Genomic DNA, 17,655 nt, shown 5'->3' on the forward strand with positions numbered 1-17,655 from the left:
GTTACTGAGAAGCGATGCAGCAAGATAAAGGCAGGTTCTGTTCTCATTTCAATATGCGAGACTTAATAATAAAGAGAGCTGTCGTCGCTGCTACCGGGAGTTGCCAATAAACGACTCTGAACGATGCAGCCAGGCGATTTGACGGCAGATCGACGAGTACGGACGAAGTAGCGCTTTACCGTCCTGAGATGTTGTTGGGGTGAGCTCGGAGGCAAGCAAGAGTTTGGTCGGCAGCAGCAGGTTGGAGGGCTGGAAACCTTCGACACGTGAGCCTCTCGCAGAATAGTCCCGGTATGACAGAAGCTTAAGTCCGATTTTTCAGCCCGCGGGTGCATCTATGTGCGTGTGCTTGCAGTCGAATTGAGAGTTAAGGAGTATTAAAGAAGGGTATGATGAAGGACTAAAGAAGAAGGGAAGGCCGAGGGTGGTAGTAAGCAGCAGGATCGAGATGCATCCAAAGGGGCGCGCAGGGAATATAGACTGATTGGCAACTGCAGGAGTGACTCGGCGAACTGGCGACTTGCGAGGACGCACTTATTTATTAACAAGCATATAGCGCGGAGCGGTTGGCCTGCGGCGAAACCAACTTCCAGTGGGCCCTTTCTTCTTCACTTTCTCTGCCTTCTCGGTCTACTTTTCTTTGCGTTGCGTTGGTGACTCTCTTTTCGCAATTAGCTTGCAGCTAGCAGTCGGCCGTTTGTTCCTTCGCTTGGTCCCAAGCAACGTGGAGCTATGCGAAGGGGGGGCTACAAAGGCGATGCAGGTCCTGGCGATGGCGTTTGCAGAGGCGACGACGACGACGGCAATCGTGGCGGCTGCAGCGGTAGCGGCATAAGACTGTTACAGCAGATCGAGACACAGCTAAACGAGTCGAAGCCATAGACGTAGAGGCAGGCTTGAAAAGCTAGGTTCAGGCTAACGGATTTGAGCGCAACCCCAAAAAATCAGTAGTACGAATCAGGAGTACGAAGCAATGGCGGTTGCAGGCAAACGAAAAAAACGACAAAGAACTATTGAAGCTTCTCCCCCTCTAAAGGCTTTAGATTCAGCAAGGGGCGCAGCGCTACCCATGACCCACACATATACGCAGCGATAAAGTCCCTCAGCCTACACATGTTTTAAGGGGCTTTACTTGACAAAGCGTAGAAACAGACTGGTAACTACATATACAATTTAAGTGGATACAGATGTACCGTACGTAGAAGCAGAAACAGATGGACGAGTGATTCAGTCTTATGCTATTTTCATGCTACGTCAAATACTACCCAATAATGTCGAAAGTAACGTAGGCTGAATGTAGTAAAAAGAGTAACTTGGAGTTCATGTTAAAAAAGTGCACTTACCACTGGATTAGCCAATGGGTTCGCAATTTCCTTTAATATCTAAGCTCTTATGATCTACAAAGAGGATAGGCAAATTTTCAGTAGCATCATGTGTTTTTAACAAACACAGACCAAGACGTTTTTGACTATAATAGTAAGATAGAATGGATTTTACTAGTTCCAGGTAAATCAAGGTTGCCCATTTGAAGAACTTTGTTTGAGTCTTTATTTTCCTAGATAATCTACGAATCTACCGTGATATAAATTTTGTTTATATATGCAGAGGGCTCTTTGAACAATGCGAATATATTCATTAGAAACGCGTATCATGATACTAAACATAATTTGACTTAAACCATTCATTATCTAAATTCTCGTGTGGACAATGAATGGGGAGTAAAGTAACTTTCAAATTATAAATGATCTACATAAGCTGTACAATGCAATGTCACGTTGCTCACGCTAATTTTCTTATAAATGGACATTTCGAGCGTTTGAGTTCTTTAAAATGATTAGCGACCTGGATAGCGCCATAATGCGCTTCGCGCCCCACCATGGAACCGCTATGGAGTTTCCAGGAAAAAAGAACGTCATTCCAAGGGAGTAACTCTTGGACGCACTCTTGCGCATGGGAAAAAGCACGACTTTCTTCTTATAACGTTCCCCCCACAAAAATGGAGTACGCGCAGCTCAGCTTTATTCCCCTCGGAGTAACACACTTATTCAGGCTGTGCGCGGCCAGTATCGAACATGGGCGCAGTCAACAAAGCGAATCTAAATATGTGGCTCGCTTTAAGTAAAAATAGTCCCTAGAAGTTCCTAGCTTTACATATGAACATACGGACGTATGTATGTCGAGTTTGCGACCCCAATGCTTATAAAAGGCATCAATAAGACGTTACCTACGAGAGAGTCAGCAGACTTTCGTAGCTAATATGACCATCAAAAAGCATTTACATAACACGAAAGGCGAGATCTGCTATAAAAGCCTAGAATATATGTAAGTCCTTCGAATGAAAGAAATGAAGACAAATCATTATAAACAAAACGCATCAATATGGTGAGCTTCTTTATGAATATCGTCAAAACATATAAATCAGTTGCAAAAGAAGGATCACCGAGGTCTTTCTAGACTGTTAATAGTCGTGATGTGGTTGAAATCTATCCAAAAACTGATCGTAGGAGCGCAATAAAACTCACGCTTGATGACAAGTTGCCATAACAAATTAACCAACAAAAAAACAATACGCTTACAACCATTTTGTGCGAGCAGACTGAAAGTCTCAGTATTACTCTATCTAATCTCTTAAAGGTAATGTTAAACGTTGGCAACGCTCGTACTATTGCCAACCGATGCAATGGCAGCAGCGTCGAAAACATTACCAATGCTTACATAATGATAAGCGTAGTACTTTTATATGAAACACGCTATTCATACTAACGGACACACATGTAGTTATTTTCAAAGCTAACATCACCGCTTTACCGTAGTTGGTACCCGTTTGAGATAGAGGCCCCCAAGCGTCACACATCAAGGCACCGTTCTTTCCAGAAAGTCAACAACTGTGAACAGGATTGCTCACTCTTAAGCAGTTCTACACCCTAGTGCGTGGCACACTACAAAAAATATGAAAGTACGACGCAACGGCGAAACTGCCGCTACGCTCGCGCGCGCCGGACATGGTAGGTGTGCGGCAGCAGATTGACTACCAAGATAGTTGGCCTGCTTGTATAAACAGTCCAGATCTGAGGCCGTTTGCATTACAATGGGAGTGTGTGACGGGCTGGATGTAGCTATCAGCGGTCGAAGGGTTTGAGAAGCGGGGCACTAAACGGTCTGGCATGGCAGAAGGCAATCCCCTAAACAAATGGAACGTAGGTAAATATGATATATCTATGCTTTGCTTCTTCTTCGCCTTCTGCTTCTTTTTTTCTCCTATTGCTTCGAGTAACGACAACAGGAAATGAAAAGATTTTGCACGTGTCATCTCTTCCCAACGACCGCCCAAGCGACCGCTCGACCGACCAGCCATTTCCAGGGGAATGACGTCTGAATTACGGAAAAGTAGTGAGTACACTGTCGGCCACGGAGCGTCGACGACGTCGAGCTACGTCGAGTTACATCGCTCCCGTGCAGTTACACGGACGTTGAGACACGCGCCCTTCCCCTCTTAACCTCTGCCCCGACTGCAATGCGTAGTCGCCGTGACGTGATCTTCCTGAACGCGAGCCAGCTAACACATGCGAGATCCATGATTGATGTTGTTGACCCTACTCCCCTCTTGTCCCACACCTGTTAGTTTCCCGCATGCCAGCTGCAAAGCAATGGAACGCTAACCGGGCGGTAAGAATGAAATGGCTTCCAACGACTCCAGCACGGTCATCACCCGGTAATGGGATCTCTAGCGGATATATATATGGCTCGTATGGCTCTCTAATACCATGTGAATCACATTTGGTCACAAGCGAAACTTGCTCAGATTAGCTGAACGGCAAAGTGTATGGCAAGAAATTTACTGTGGAATAAAGCATAGGTGAACCGACGGACGTGAGTATGGTAAATAGGACAAAATAATGCTTTACAGTTCCTTGTTTATAAGGTTATATTGCAGCTATCAACTGAAGTCTTGCCGTGTATGCATAAGAAACAGCTAATAGTCTATACTAATCTTCAGACAAGGGAAAATACGCGTGGGAATTCAAACCACGTAGCACTCATTATTAACAGACTAACATTGCGCTAACGTGTTCTTAAAGTGGGCGTACCTTAGCCAGAGCTTCAGAATAACAGAATTTGACGTATTCCACAGTTCTAGGCGGGTCTTCTAGTATCTGTAGATCGTACCGTTTAGTAATACAGTACAATAGTTTTATAATACAATATAATATTAGGAGAATTTGTTTTTGCATTTCGTCTTCTTTCTTCGATTTTTTTCATTTACATTGGAAGAAGCGAACAAGCTTAATAATAATAATAATGATAAGGACAAGTTTATTTCCCTTCCAAAGCATGAATTTAATTCTGTCATATGGAGCGACGTCCTCCGTTCAAATGTTAGGCGCGTGTTAAAGTCGTTTCATTTGAAAACGAATTAGACTATAAGAAAAAGTTTAAAATAGAGCTTTATTTCAGGGCCGGTACTCATCATCTCTTAATTTATCGACATTTCGAAATTATTCGATAAGTTAAATGATTCTTAGAGCTCACCCCTTCTCACCATGCTGTTTAGCATTGCTTAACAAGGCATCTAAATCGAGATCTGCCTAGAAGATCAAATATATTTCTATGTACTGTATGTTGTATCGTAGTGGTTTATACCTCGTTTTCCATGTTCTAGCTTATTGTTCGACCGTAAAACAGTTATAACTATTTTATGTTTACATTAACCGACGGCTAATTCGTTCTTATGAAGCAAACATTTTAGCGGTGGAAGAGACCATTTTTCGATAAAAATAGATATTAAAGGCCATATTGCCTCGTTTTTTTCAAATCTCTGTTCATATTCAAGAAGTCTCGCTCGAAAAGCAATAATATTGATTAGAGGGAAACAAGACACAACGACTCTGGTAAGCGAAGGTGAATCGGGAGTAGACAACAGGGCGTTGGGTAAAAAGAGCTGTAGAGCGTGGAAATTTCTGTGCCATAGTCGTGGGGATGACAATGTGCCTCGTCACCCCATTGAGAGCCATCACGGCAACGGGATGACAAGTCTGTCCCGTGATTGCCGAAAGTTTAGGGGCTCTTCGAGTAGGCTCATTGCTATCGTCGATCAAGCGCCAAAACTGTGTCGCTGCCAGTTTGCTGTTTGGTCGTCTGCCTGGTCAACCGATCGACTGCTCGTCCGATCGATGAACGCCAAAGGCCCCTTCGCCTCAGGCTCAATTCTGGACTCTCCGGCCAACATTGACTTTTCTGCTCTGCTCCCGCAATTGTGAGTTGATGCTCGACGAAATCTAAGAAAACCGTGGCACAAACAGTCAACTCGGCTGAGGCGACAACGACGGCAACGGCCACGACTTCCCGTTCGACTAGGCCGTTTCTTCGCCGCCTTGCACGCTTCGTTTCAACATGGCAACGACGAGTCGTAGCAGAACAACTAAACGGACATATATCTGCCAACCGTCGGAAGAGACTCTTTATTATCTTTTTTCTTACATCTTCGCCTTCTTTCCGCGTCGAGGGAAACGGGGATGACGAGTTCTACTACCAAATGACAACAGTCGACCAGAGTGACGAATCTCCGTTTTTTATAGGGTAGGGAGAAGCGCTATGAGAGAGAGAGAGAGAGAGAGAGAGAGAGGGAGAGGCCTGGCGACGTTGAGTATGGGATCGACGTTGTGGCGCTTCACTCCGAGTGGAGCTTGTACATTAACGCTGTCGAACAAACCGTACAAACAGCCTCCCAACGTATAGGCACCCCCCGTGGCATCCGTTCAGGAAATAGCTCGTTGGAGGGCTGCGCAAATCCAGAGCGAAGGGTGAGGTAAGAAAGTAGTGCAAGGGCAACTAGGGATGGATCGAAAGTCGAAAGACTTGAGATTGGGGAATAAACCAGGGAAGCCAATGAACACGTAAAAAGACAGACAAGTGGAGAGAGAACTCACGGGAGATGCAGTAGAAATGAACAACGTGGTGTTAGTGGGTGGCATCCTTTTTAACCTCCGTGGTTTGTTCCAAAAAGTCGTCAACGGATTGAGAAAAAAACTCGAGACCGCCCTTTCTACCCCTTAAGAGAAAAAGTTGTGTCAACGCTGCTAGTCGGTTTTTGCGATACCCAGTATGTAAAGGAGCCAATGACAGAACCTGGACCAGATATCAGAATGACAAGAACGCACAACGGGGCCGCAGACACCAAAAACAACTACATCCATGGCCAATCCGAGATAAAGTAGGCCCCAGCTCGACGAAATGGCGGTGATGACGCCAACCGATAGCGGTAATGGCATCAACAGCACCATCACCTTTACTTGTACTTTCACCACAGCTCCTCGATGCGGCGAGGGAATGGTCCTTGCATCCTTTTCTTACAGCATACTGCCAACGCAAGCAAAAGAACACTGCGTTGATGATGAGTGTACTACCTCGTCACGACATAGCTTACCACTGAACTACCCATTACAGACAGGAAAGTGAACGTTACGCTGGAAGAGTCTCTCGGCCTTCATAGAGGTACGGCAAGGTGAAAAAACGGTACGGGCAGACCTAGGTCAGGTCGGATCCGCCGACAACGAGCGAGCACTGGTAGGGTCACAGGTGGCATCTGTAAAACGCCATTCAGGCACAGTCCTCGGCAAAGCTCAACGTATGAGAACGATAAGAGACACCTCGCCACAGGGGTCGCGCTCTGCCTTACTACAAGCTACACAACCGTGTTTGTTTATACCTGCTCTACTAGCTCTACCACTTGGCATTACAGCCAGCCAGTGCACGCCATAAGGTGTTAAGGCCAACAGGACGTATGGCTGAGATCATATGGGCTCAGATTGCGACCCACCTCGATATTACGGCAAACGACAGCGTTTGCTCGCGGAGTCTTTCGTTGCCAGCGTTGCTGTAGATGCAGTGGCCCTTGTAGGGAACTGGCGAAGTACGGCGACGAGTAAGCGGCCAGCATTGATTCAAACGAGCAACGTCAAACAATGCATGCTGTGTCGCCTATTTGTCTACGACCTGTTATACTATAGGCAACGGGTACGTAGATTATATTTCCTCAACCTCAAACCAAAACCGTGATCGGGATTCAAGAGGGGCCTGCGATATGCCCGTCGTCAACGATATTATGATCGCTGCTATTAGGGCCGCTGTTTTATTTTTGAATATGGCTATAAAATTTAAGCACAGCTTAACAGGGCTCGTTAAAGGGTGACTGCTTCAAATATTGTAGGATGCTAAACACTTAGGAAGAAACTGTTTAGTTCAGTCACAGCAATAATAGATTACGTGCGCTTAAGAGAAATCAGCGATATCTGGCGTTTCTTTCCAAATCCCTTTAATAATTAGCTGTCGCATTTTTATCCTAATTTTATTGGAGAAAAGGTTGAAGCAAGCGGATTATTTTTGAGAACATTCATCACAATTTCGAAACGATCCGCGAACTAATATTCAAGGTTCAACTTGTTTTTGCAAACTATCTGAGCATTAACCGGGCGACGAACCTGATAACTGTATATGTGACATGGTTCCCCTATCGGTCACTTTTAATAAACTGTTTTTACTATCAGCTCTGCCTAAACTGCCAACTTAAAACTTATAAGTATATCGTTAATTCCCATCAACATGTCTATTGATTCTCTCAATCCGCTATTTTGCAAATATCTTACCTATGTCCGTAGCTCCTTAGGCTCTTAGAAAGCCAAATGCAGCAACCGGTCGATAGTTTAGCTACCACTTGTGTCGTTACCCATTTATTGTCTGCTGTCGTGTGGTCGTTACTTCTTGGCTAGTATTTGACATGCTGTTTTTAACAACCTTCTACAACATCGCTGAGTTTAGCAGGCCTGAACGAACTTTGGATACCATGCGTCCAGCCTGAATGAATTCACACTCGTTCCGACAGTTCAGAATGATTTCCGGAACGATCAATCGTTGACGTAGCCTGCGATTAAATAATCACAGGTCTCTTCAGCGCCAAGTTCGTCCGCTTCCCTGAACGTTTAGACATCTTAATATCCAATAACCTAGAAACATTTCAAAGAATTTTAAATAAAATTAGATGCATCATTAGTACGTGCATCTCAATTCTGTTTGCACCGTCTGTTAAAATTCCCAAAACCACTTAATTTTAATATCACGTAGGTTGTAAAATTTTGCTACAAGAACTTGTCTTTTGTACTCCTGCCTGTTAATCGCGGAACGCGGAATGACGGATTTCTGCAGACGCCTAATATTCAACATATCGCGCTTCTGTCATGTGTCTTGTCCGTTGCCATTGGGGCTGCATCTCCTCCCATGTACCCATTTCCTCGAAGCAAATTTGTTCTGTGGCCCACTATGATTACAATGAGGGCCCGTTCTGTCTATCTAACATGTCACCTACTTGCGTTAATTCCCCAATGGCGACCCAACAATAAGACCGCGGTTGCAGCATTAAACGCCACCCGTCTTTGTCGCAGACCTCTTCTTTTTGTTACAGAGTCTCCTAGCCGCCACCCCCTCCACAACAATTATAACCTATAACCACGATCACGATTTGCCTCAACGGGCCCCAAGAGAGTAAACCGACTTTCGACAGCCAATGCCTGCTTGGCATCCGTTCGTGTACAGATATTAGTACCCGTACCAATACAGTTCTCGTAAACAGTGGATGACGCGAGTGGCGCGCCGACTCAGCGCGATACGACGAAAGCCGGATAGGAAAAATTTACAGGCCTTAACGAATGAATGGCCAAAAGAATGAAGAAAATGCCGAAAAGAAAATGGCTTCATGCGCTTTGAGCCTGCGCAGGGCCATCCTATTCTACTTCGCGCCCATTGACACATACACTAAATCCGCGCACCGACTCACTGAGACATTGAGATGCAAATAATCTCTGGCCAGCGAACGACGACCTGTGAAATCAGCCAAGTTGGCTCTTGGCGAATTTTATCTCGCGAATGAGACTATTGCAACTACCGCAGTAACGTCGACGACTACTTGACTTACGTCTGTCTCCCAAACAGAGTTACCAGTTAAGCCCTTCGGGAAGTGCATAGAAAGCCAATGAAAGCCAAAAGTCCTGCGGAGCTGTGGACATCGCAATTCTATCAGGTCAACTAACTTGCCGCCGCCACGTCGTCGCTATTAACTCAAACCGGACGTTGCTCTCCGGTCGGCCGCAGTTGTTCCCCTCTGACCAACCGGGTCTCGATCATTCCTGACTTATGAACTCGCAGAAGCAGCAGCACCGAGGGCAGCGGCCTTCGTAGCAGCGGGAATACAGCGGGAGCTTTAGCTTCTCTTTATAACCCTGTTCTTGTACTCAAATTCAATCTCCGGCACTGATAGATGGCTTGTAGGGCGACCATTTGCCTCATGCTTGCCCTACCAAATTCGCTTGGACAACCAGCCTTCTCCCTTGCCCCATTCGTGCCCTTTCTTGTTCGCGACTACTTGTCAGTCCGAGAATTATGATCGCGACCTGGTACACCACAGAAGCCTTACATTTCACCCGTACTATTACTGTTGCATAGGCAAAGCAGAGAGGGAGAGAGAGAGAGAGAGAGAGAAAGAGATAAACAGGGAGAAAAAAGAGAGGGTGAAAGATGTTAGTACTGTTTCGGCTGCTCTTTCTACCTTACTTACCCAACAGCTCCCGCCTTTACAACGGGCTTCACAAAGCTTCTCGGACCCTGGGGAAGTTCCTATCCAGACGCTTCTACTCAGAAGGAGAACAGACGGGCCGGCGAATTTTTTTTCCCAAATGCATCTATTCATTTACGTTCCGACGTCATTATGGCCGTTGGGCTGTGCGCAGAAGTAGCAATGTGAAAATGTGTGTCTACCCGCAGGCTGTGTAAATAAACTCCTCGTACGTGTGTGTGCGTATGTTTGCAAGAGAGGAAGTTTTTCCGATCTACTCTCAACCACAAGCAGCATGTGATTCGGCGTTCGCTTACTGTCTTTCCAGCGCCCGTCCCATAGGCCGTAGCTGCTGCCATCATCTTTGCCTGATGCTGCCTGACGCCTTCTCAACGACTTCGAATGCTTCTCTCCGTTCTGCTTTCTTTGACTTCGACTCGCTAGAAAATGTTTCCCGGCCGTTGGCGACGATTGGTACGACGCTCGAAAATTAGTCCTTTGAATTCACTGCTTCGAGCGGAAAGTAGCTCAGATTGGTTCGACCAGGCCAGCTAGGCTTCCAGATTCTACCGGGAGAACCTTAGTTTACCTGGTTTGGGCAATTTTGCAACCTCATCCTGTTATTTGCTCTCGTTTCCGCTGGCTAACTTCAAATTTCACAGCGCAAATTTCACCTATTAAATTACTTCAACTTAGTAGGTACCGACCGCCGAGCCGTTGCCCATAGTGCCTACTTGTCACTTTTCCAGCGCCCGGCCTGTTTGTTCATATTGCTTTTATGGTGTAAATTTCTGCTGTTTGGCGTGTCCTTTTCGCACAATCCGCCGTCCGCCATTTCCGCTTTGCTCGCAAACTACTACTAGCCCCTTTGCAGATGGTCGATTCTTTAGTCGGTCTTATTGGTTGGACGGACCTCATTTCGTTTACGCATTTTTCACACGCCCACCAAAGCGCGCATGAGTGCGTGTCGATATGCGTTTGTTCACCTAGTATGTGAGGGCGTACTGCAGCTCTTGCCGGTGTTTCTCAGGCAGAGCTTCCCAACACAAACGCTATATTCAACGTGCATTCGAAGAAAAGCAATACCTCTGCTTTTAAAGGGGGTGTTAAGGATACTCGCCAGTGTTACTGTTGCTAGCAGCACCCTTCAAAAACTGTAGGAAGAGGAAAAGCTAACCAGCGCGAGCAAAGTGCCGAACTGGGTGCCGATACCGTCATGAATTGGTTCTGCTGCCGCTTGTTGCCTTTTTTCGGCCAACTGTAGCTGAACCGTGTCGTACTCAGAGCAGGACAACGTTCTGTTTTGCTAAATCTGGCTGTTGTCCAAAGGCAGAAGGACATCAAGGAAGCAAAACTGCAAGCCGATGCCGAGATAGCGCCTGCATAGAAAGTCGATGAAGGTTGGGAGACAAAGTTGACGATGTATGTGTGTACGATAGTAGCACGCGTTGCGTTAGTATCGGCAGTAGCAGTGCTAGCAGACACGTGGCGTGGCAGTGGGGACATGTTATATACTTGTTTGGCAAGTTTTTAGGCTGCCGATCCTCCTCACGGGTCTCTATACTGGCTCTTTCCGGCGCTACTTGCCTAAAAAAGATCAGAAAAACTCGACTGGAATAACTTCCAACGAAATCATCACTATCGTTGTACTTCTCCGCTGCCCCATAGTAACTATGCCGTAGCGCTTCTGTTCGTCCAAGCCCCCATTGAACCGATCACTCCGCACTTACTTCATGCTCTATGGCGCCGAGTCTGCTCCCAAACCCAACTCAGACTCACTACTCCAGCTACTCGAGAAAATCGTCCGACAACAACGAATACACTGCTCGAGACTCTAATCAAGTGAAATGTCAAGCTCAACTGCTCTACTTCATTTACTTCTTATATCTGAAAGGTTTCTTTTGGTTTAACAGATAGAATAGCGGGAACGATACCGAAAATTTTGGGTCGCCCCGTGTTCCTACGGTCACGTCCCAACGTAATACGAGAAAGGACAATGGATTTGGAAGAATCTCCTCTTTGGGGTAATTCTCCTGTTTCACTGCGGTACAATATTTTTAAATTATTTTTTTTTCTTTCTCGAGTATAAAATGACTATATAAAATGAGAATAAAATTATTTTGACTCCCTTTAAGCTGTATTGCTACTATGTACAGCAGCCTTTCCACGCTTTACTGTGCAATTCAGATGATTATATAATCAGTTGTAGCTACAAAACTCGAGTGCTCTGTAGCGACACATACTGAAACCGTTATTCCGTCTAAGTCAAGCAAAACGAATCCGGATACTCCGCTTCGACGCTGCTTCTCGGTCCCTGCCCGAGCCTCCGAACCCCAGCTGCCTTTCACACTGGTCAAACAGTCAGTCCTTCTCTAAGGCTTTTTTGCTGCAGGAGGCCATTCGGGCCTGTCGCAGTCCTTGAGCCAGCTATGCTGCATACACCGTTACAAAAGCGATTTAAGAGAAAGAAACTCAAGCGTCAGCATTACGATCTGAAGCGGCGGTGGCGCTGGTGTTCCCAGCAGCACCACCAAAGTACCAATCATGCTTTTACGGAAAAGGGTTTAACTTTTATGATCTAGTCCTCGACATGCCCCACGCTCGCGCCATCACGAACCCCCTTTTGGCTTTTGCTCTTGTTTCCGGTACTCACATCGACTCGTCGCGCGTTTCATTCTAGTAGAAGCAAAAAACCAATTCAAAACGCGTCGATCCTCAGCCGTCTGTGTCGGTCGTTAATAGTGTCTTGTGCATTATGTTGAGAAGAGTTCACGCTCGGATTCTGTATTGCCCTCAGCTCATGGATAGCCAACGGTCACCGTAATTGTAGCCCCATAGAAACGCTGACTACAAACAACCTCGGATAGGAATATTGAAGCTATTCGCCTTTTCACTGAGCTAGTTCTTCATTCAATGTCGGAACAATGTTTAAAGTAAGTATACTCACGATGAATAGGCCACGCAATAGCTGCCCACTTATTCGCTGAACAATTTAACTTCATTTCTCGTTGATCGATACACACTGAAAACAGGATGTATGCGTGTGTACGATCTATTTTTTTTTTTTTTTTTTTTTTTCTATTTATGCGTAGATCAAGTGTGGAAATCTGAATGGTATTACCTATACGTTTTGTCGTTTGTTATGCGTCACCGCCGAGATAGAATTTAAACATGATATTAACAGTAATATTAATTGGCATTATTTGATCCTCTTTGTTTGGTATTATTCTGGGATTTTAGCATGAATACTACAACATTATCGAACCGGCTTGGTAAGCCGTTTAAGTTACTGTTATTACCTTTCATAAAAAAAAAAATTCAATATTTTCTAAATATTATTTTTGACAGTGTTTGCCAAAATGTGTTCAAGGCTCAGAATAGACAATCTCATCGAATATAGCACACCGAAACCCCTTAAAGCGTTGCAATCTGAATGTATTTGTTGAAAGGATGGAGCAATAGACAATCAAGTATCCTATGCTAGAAACCTAAAAATAGAAACATTTTTACCTCAACAGTTAACGCGAGTACATTGATTGTATGAGTTTCCAGATACTTTTTCGACCTTGCATTCGATAGCTTGACAAAATAAGGCTATTTTTATCTCTGGCGCGAAATATAAAGTCCCCGATTCTAACACTATTCAATTTTTCTACAATTTGACTCCGCTACTGAATCCCCCAATGCCATTTTCAAAATGGTAAGTGCTGTACAAGTCTTTTTCTGTAGTTTTCATTACAAATTAAGCGGCGTCTCTAATATTGGTGATGGATTGCTTTTTGCAATGATCCATATTAGATGATACCTGTGTTTACCTTTGTAAGCCACAAAAAACCTTGAGACGCTCCTAAACAATTTGATATAACCCTATAGCAGATCACATAAAATAATCTTAAAAGATATTCTCCTTATTTTAACTTATCTCAATAAGTTAAAAGATAGAAAAACTAATATATATATATATATATATATTCATGTGTTCTTTTAGTGGCATATAATATGCCAATACAATGGTAGCTTCGCCAAAGAGTGCAGGGTTTTTATATAAGTACGAATCAACGATTCGAGGCTGACACAGTATAATGTTGTCTATAATAGTATCTTTCGTTATGCATGTATCTCTACAGAAAACGGTACTCGGTAAAATCATATCTATTTTTTAAACTAAATACGTTTCTGTCTGCGGGCTACGTAAACCATATTTAATGAGACGCCTCTTATGTCTATATTCGTATGGTTCGTTGAACAAACTTTATCGACTTCTATGTCGGTTGGCTGTCGAAGCGCAAGCAAGCACCGAAAGGTCACCCTGTTCTTGTTCGATGAGCAACAAGAGCATAAGGCAACAGGCCTCGAGTAGGTAGTTCTACCGAGCCGAAATGAACAGGGGTGAATAAACCGGACACGGACACCCTCGTCTAGCAGACCAGTGCGAATATCCTTAGTAGGAACTCAAGCTTATGTAAACCTCCAATATGGTGTGGGATATGAAATAAGGCTTTCGTCACCGCCGATAGAGTCAGCATAGTAAAGTAGGTGGTGCGGAGCCAATCTCGCACACAATCAGGATGACGAAAATCTCTCTTGCGATTGGGTGCTCTTGGGTTGCCCCGGCCAGACTCGCCGTGCCCCGACGAACCTTCGGTGATCTGTCCTCCTCTCTCAAACCGATTCTTCCTGCATTGGCTATTTTGCCAAGGCGCCTATCAGGTATCTCGGTACACGTCGTACCAGCACGAAGAACAAGGAAGCCGGTTCGGTTAAACCGAGAGTAAGGGTCTTTTTCTACGCGATGACAGCTACGACGGCTTCCGGCGCCTGTCTGTGTTTGCCGAACGGCTCGCTAGCCAAACTGCTTCGCTATTTCGTCTTACCAGTGTTCCTATGGCACAGCTGATCACGCTGCTGCGTGTACGATACCCAGCAAAACGTCGCACACGTCTTCTCCGAGGTCGTGGATCGACGGACCGGAGTCTGGTCGCACGAGCAAAGTCATTCTGGCAGTCCGGCGGATCAGACAGCAAGCTGCTTCGGTTCCTGCTACCGCTGCTGCCTTCCCGAGTATGGCGACGACGAGTAGGGGGTGCGGCGACCCGATCGTCATCGATGCCCGCAGCAGCATTTCTGGGAGTAGAAGAACCATCTTCCCTTCTCAATTGTGTGCGAACAGAATCCAATTCTGGGCAGTGAGCAGCAGCATCTACTGATAAGAGGTCCGCCGACGGATCGAAGGACCGAACTAGGGACCGGCAAATGGCCACGGCAGCTCCGTCCACGAAAATGAGCCAGCCTACACTTACGTTCGGATAAGTCGGGCTGCTCCGCAATCGCCAAAAAAGTACAGGCAGGAAGTGAGCATGTGTTTCAGCAGCAACAGCAGAACCGACGACAAAAAAGAAATAGAGGATAGAAAAATAACAAGAAAGAACCCTCAATCAACCCCACTGCCGCTCTCAGCTCCGCACTTTTTAGAACTGTTTGCGTAATAAAGGGTTTTTTCGTCATTTTTAACAAAAATCGCCAATATAGCAGTAAATAGATTATAGACTCCTGTGTTGTGAGGTAAATGCAGTGCTCTGGTTGCGTGGAAAAGAATAGTGCTCTCAGTGGTACAATATTGTTGGAAGCACAGCAGGGAGCAGCAAGAGAGACAAATCATATTGTCATATATTTAACCATATTTCAATGTAATTATAGTGTATAATGATAATCAAAATAATGATTTATCTTTAGGTTGAACTCCAACACGTGCCTCGATATAGTAGGTACTTAGGCCTGGAATTATTTGATGAGAAACCTTTGTGTCCATAGTTTTTCTACTTTCTGCTCTGTATCAACGTTACAACACCTTACACCTATATAGATCGCAGTTATTTGAATTCGCAATAAAATAGTGGCACAGTCATGACGCTGCCAATAATAATCATAACTATAATCTTGTTACTAGTTTCAGTTGATCTGTTTGTTAGGCACCCCACTTTGGCGCTAGTTACCTTTCCGGCCGACAATACATTTCGTATTCGGAGTACCCATCCACTGACTGATATAAATGGCTTGTGGCAACATTGATTCTGGGTCGGATAGTGCAGTATATTTTCTTATTTGATTGTACAGACCACTCGGCACGGTTATAGATATGAGTCGACCATTTTCATATATCTTTATACGCGGTCGTACATAGATATATTCGCTACCATATAGAAAGATCCACCATACCGATTTATGTACACAAGCCAATCTGAGCCAGATATTAAGCTGTTGGCTGACTCAGTCATACTACTACGGTTAAGTGAACCCACTTATCTAGTAAGCTTAGTATCAATTGTAAACTATTCTTAGCAATCATTCGAACGAACATTATCGCAACGAGACAAGACATTGACGATTCGAAAAATAAGGCCAAGTGACGCAACCGTGAATAACTACACGCTCAAAGTTTTCAAGGGAAAATCACTCCATTTAGATATGCAAGCCTGACCTTTTGCTGAGGTTTAAAAGCCTCAAAGGGTTATTCTCATTGTATTGTATGAGAAGCAGACCCGCATTATGGGGCCGCGAGATATCAAAGGACAGTGGGTTTTTTTTTTATTTAGTTCGAACAGTACATTATTCGTATTGAATAGCGCTAAAGGGTAGAATATGGGAGTAAATAAGGATATGGCTTTGCCTAGACCGTTCAAGCAATGACGTTCTTTTTCCAGTTTTCTAGGAACCTATTGCTGCTACCAAGGGTCACGTACCGCGAACAGTTGATTTTCAATGATACTTCATATTTTCAATCAGACTGTTAGGATCATCCATGAGATTTGAGTAGCCTGTTTTTAAAGAAAAGCTTTTTCTAGGACGGTAACACAATTGATGCACGATTAAGCTGATACGACAGTTGCCGACTCTGAAACGTATAGAAACGTGGTCAGGATAGACTAGGAAAGATATCGGACTCCCACAACTATGCTCGCTCTGGAGGACCTTCTCAAACCTACATGTCGACCTCGAAATCAAGTGCGTATTGAATAGGGCTGCTTAGAGCATCCTGCTAGAAGTAAATTTTTCAAGCCGTTCCTGTAGGACGACTTGCCATGTCTACTTTCGCAGACCTTATTTCCTAAACGCATTTTCCTGTTAACAGTTAGTGAAAATTTTCGACTTTTCTCACTTTCAGATGCGGAACAGACATGATGTTACATGTCGGCTGAATACGTATGTAGATATTAATTACCCTATGTGTGGTAAGTATAACTAAAATCCAGCTGACTAGTATATTAGACTGTGTGTATTAGTTAGCCTCATATATCCACCAAAATCATCGTTGTCCTATTGTTATTCTGCGACAGTGACGCGGCCTGATATGCTTGTGTCCTATAATAGGGAGAGACTCATGCAACGCGCCGATGCCATATGGTACACTACGCAATAATAAATGCGTGGTAACGGAAACTATATCAAGTTTACAATTTTCGCCTGTGTTTTTCCGCTATATGCATTTATATCCTTCCGTATTTATTCTTGGCACCTAAAACCATTGACCCAACTAATAGTAACCTTTGAATAGACAGTTACTTGGGGCGCAGTTTCAACTTTTTTTTAGTAAGAACTTTTTTGAAGGACTTTTCAATAATAAGTCAGCATTTTTTGTATAAAACGCGAGTCGATGCGATTTCTTACGATTGGACAGGCTTTGGTTGCAATACACAAATTATACATATATATATATATATATATATATATATATATATATATATATATATGTACATATATTATACCTATATTAAATAAATAAATTGTAAATATTTGTTTTTGTTAACTACACGAGAAAATATCCGTTTTCTAGATATCACATTGACTTTAGATGTGACTAAGAGATGGTTTTCAAATTAGTCTTAAACAAGAACACTCAGAATTCTCTGAAGCCCTCAAACCGCAGTATTTTGTTATTTAGTTGATCTTAATAACGCTGTTCTCAGGCTATTCCACAATATGTACACAGAGGTACACTGTGCTCGCCATCGTTGTCATGACCGGCACATATTTCTCTTGTTCGCCAAACGTTAACT

General features: G+C 44.2%; 1 long non-coding RNA gene across 2 annotated transcripts in view; it reads left to right on the plus strand.

The window, feature by feature from the left end:
• Positions 1-17,655, plus strand: part of LOC111251972 (uncharacterized) — a 24,700-nt gene that overhangs the window by 6,239 nt on the left and 806 nt on the right. The window contains exons 1-3 of one of the 2 annotated variants that reach the window (XR_002674053.2): positions 9,585-12,534; positions 16,444-16,603; positions 16,764-16,830. This is a non-coding gene — a long non-coding RNA (uncharacterized LOC111251972). Of the gene's footprint in view, positions 1-9,584; positions 12,535-16,443; positions 16,604-16,763; positions 16,831-17,655 lie in introns of those variants that run through there. The other variant, XR_015327759.1, reaches the window with a different exon arrangement.

Source organism: Varroa destructor, unplaced genomic scaffold (genome assembly GCF_002443255.2).
Source record: "Varroa destructor unplaced genomic scaffold, Vdes_3.0 BEIS01000005.1, whole genome shotgun sequence".
Lineage (NCBI taxonomy): Eukaryota > Metazoa > Arthropoda > Arachnida > Mesostigmata > Varroidae > Varroa > Varroa destructor.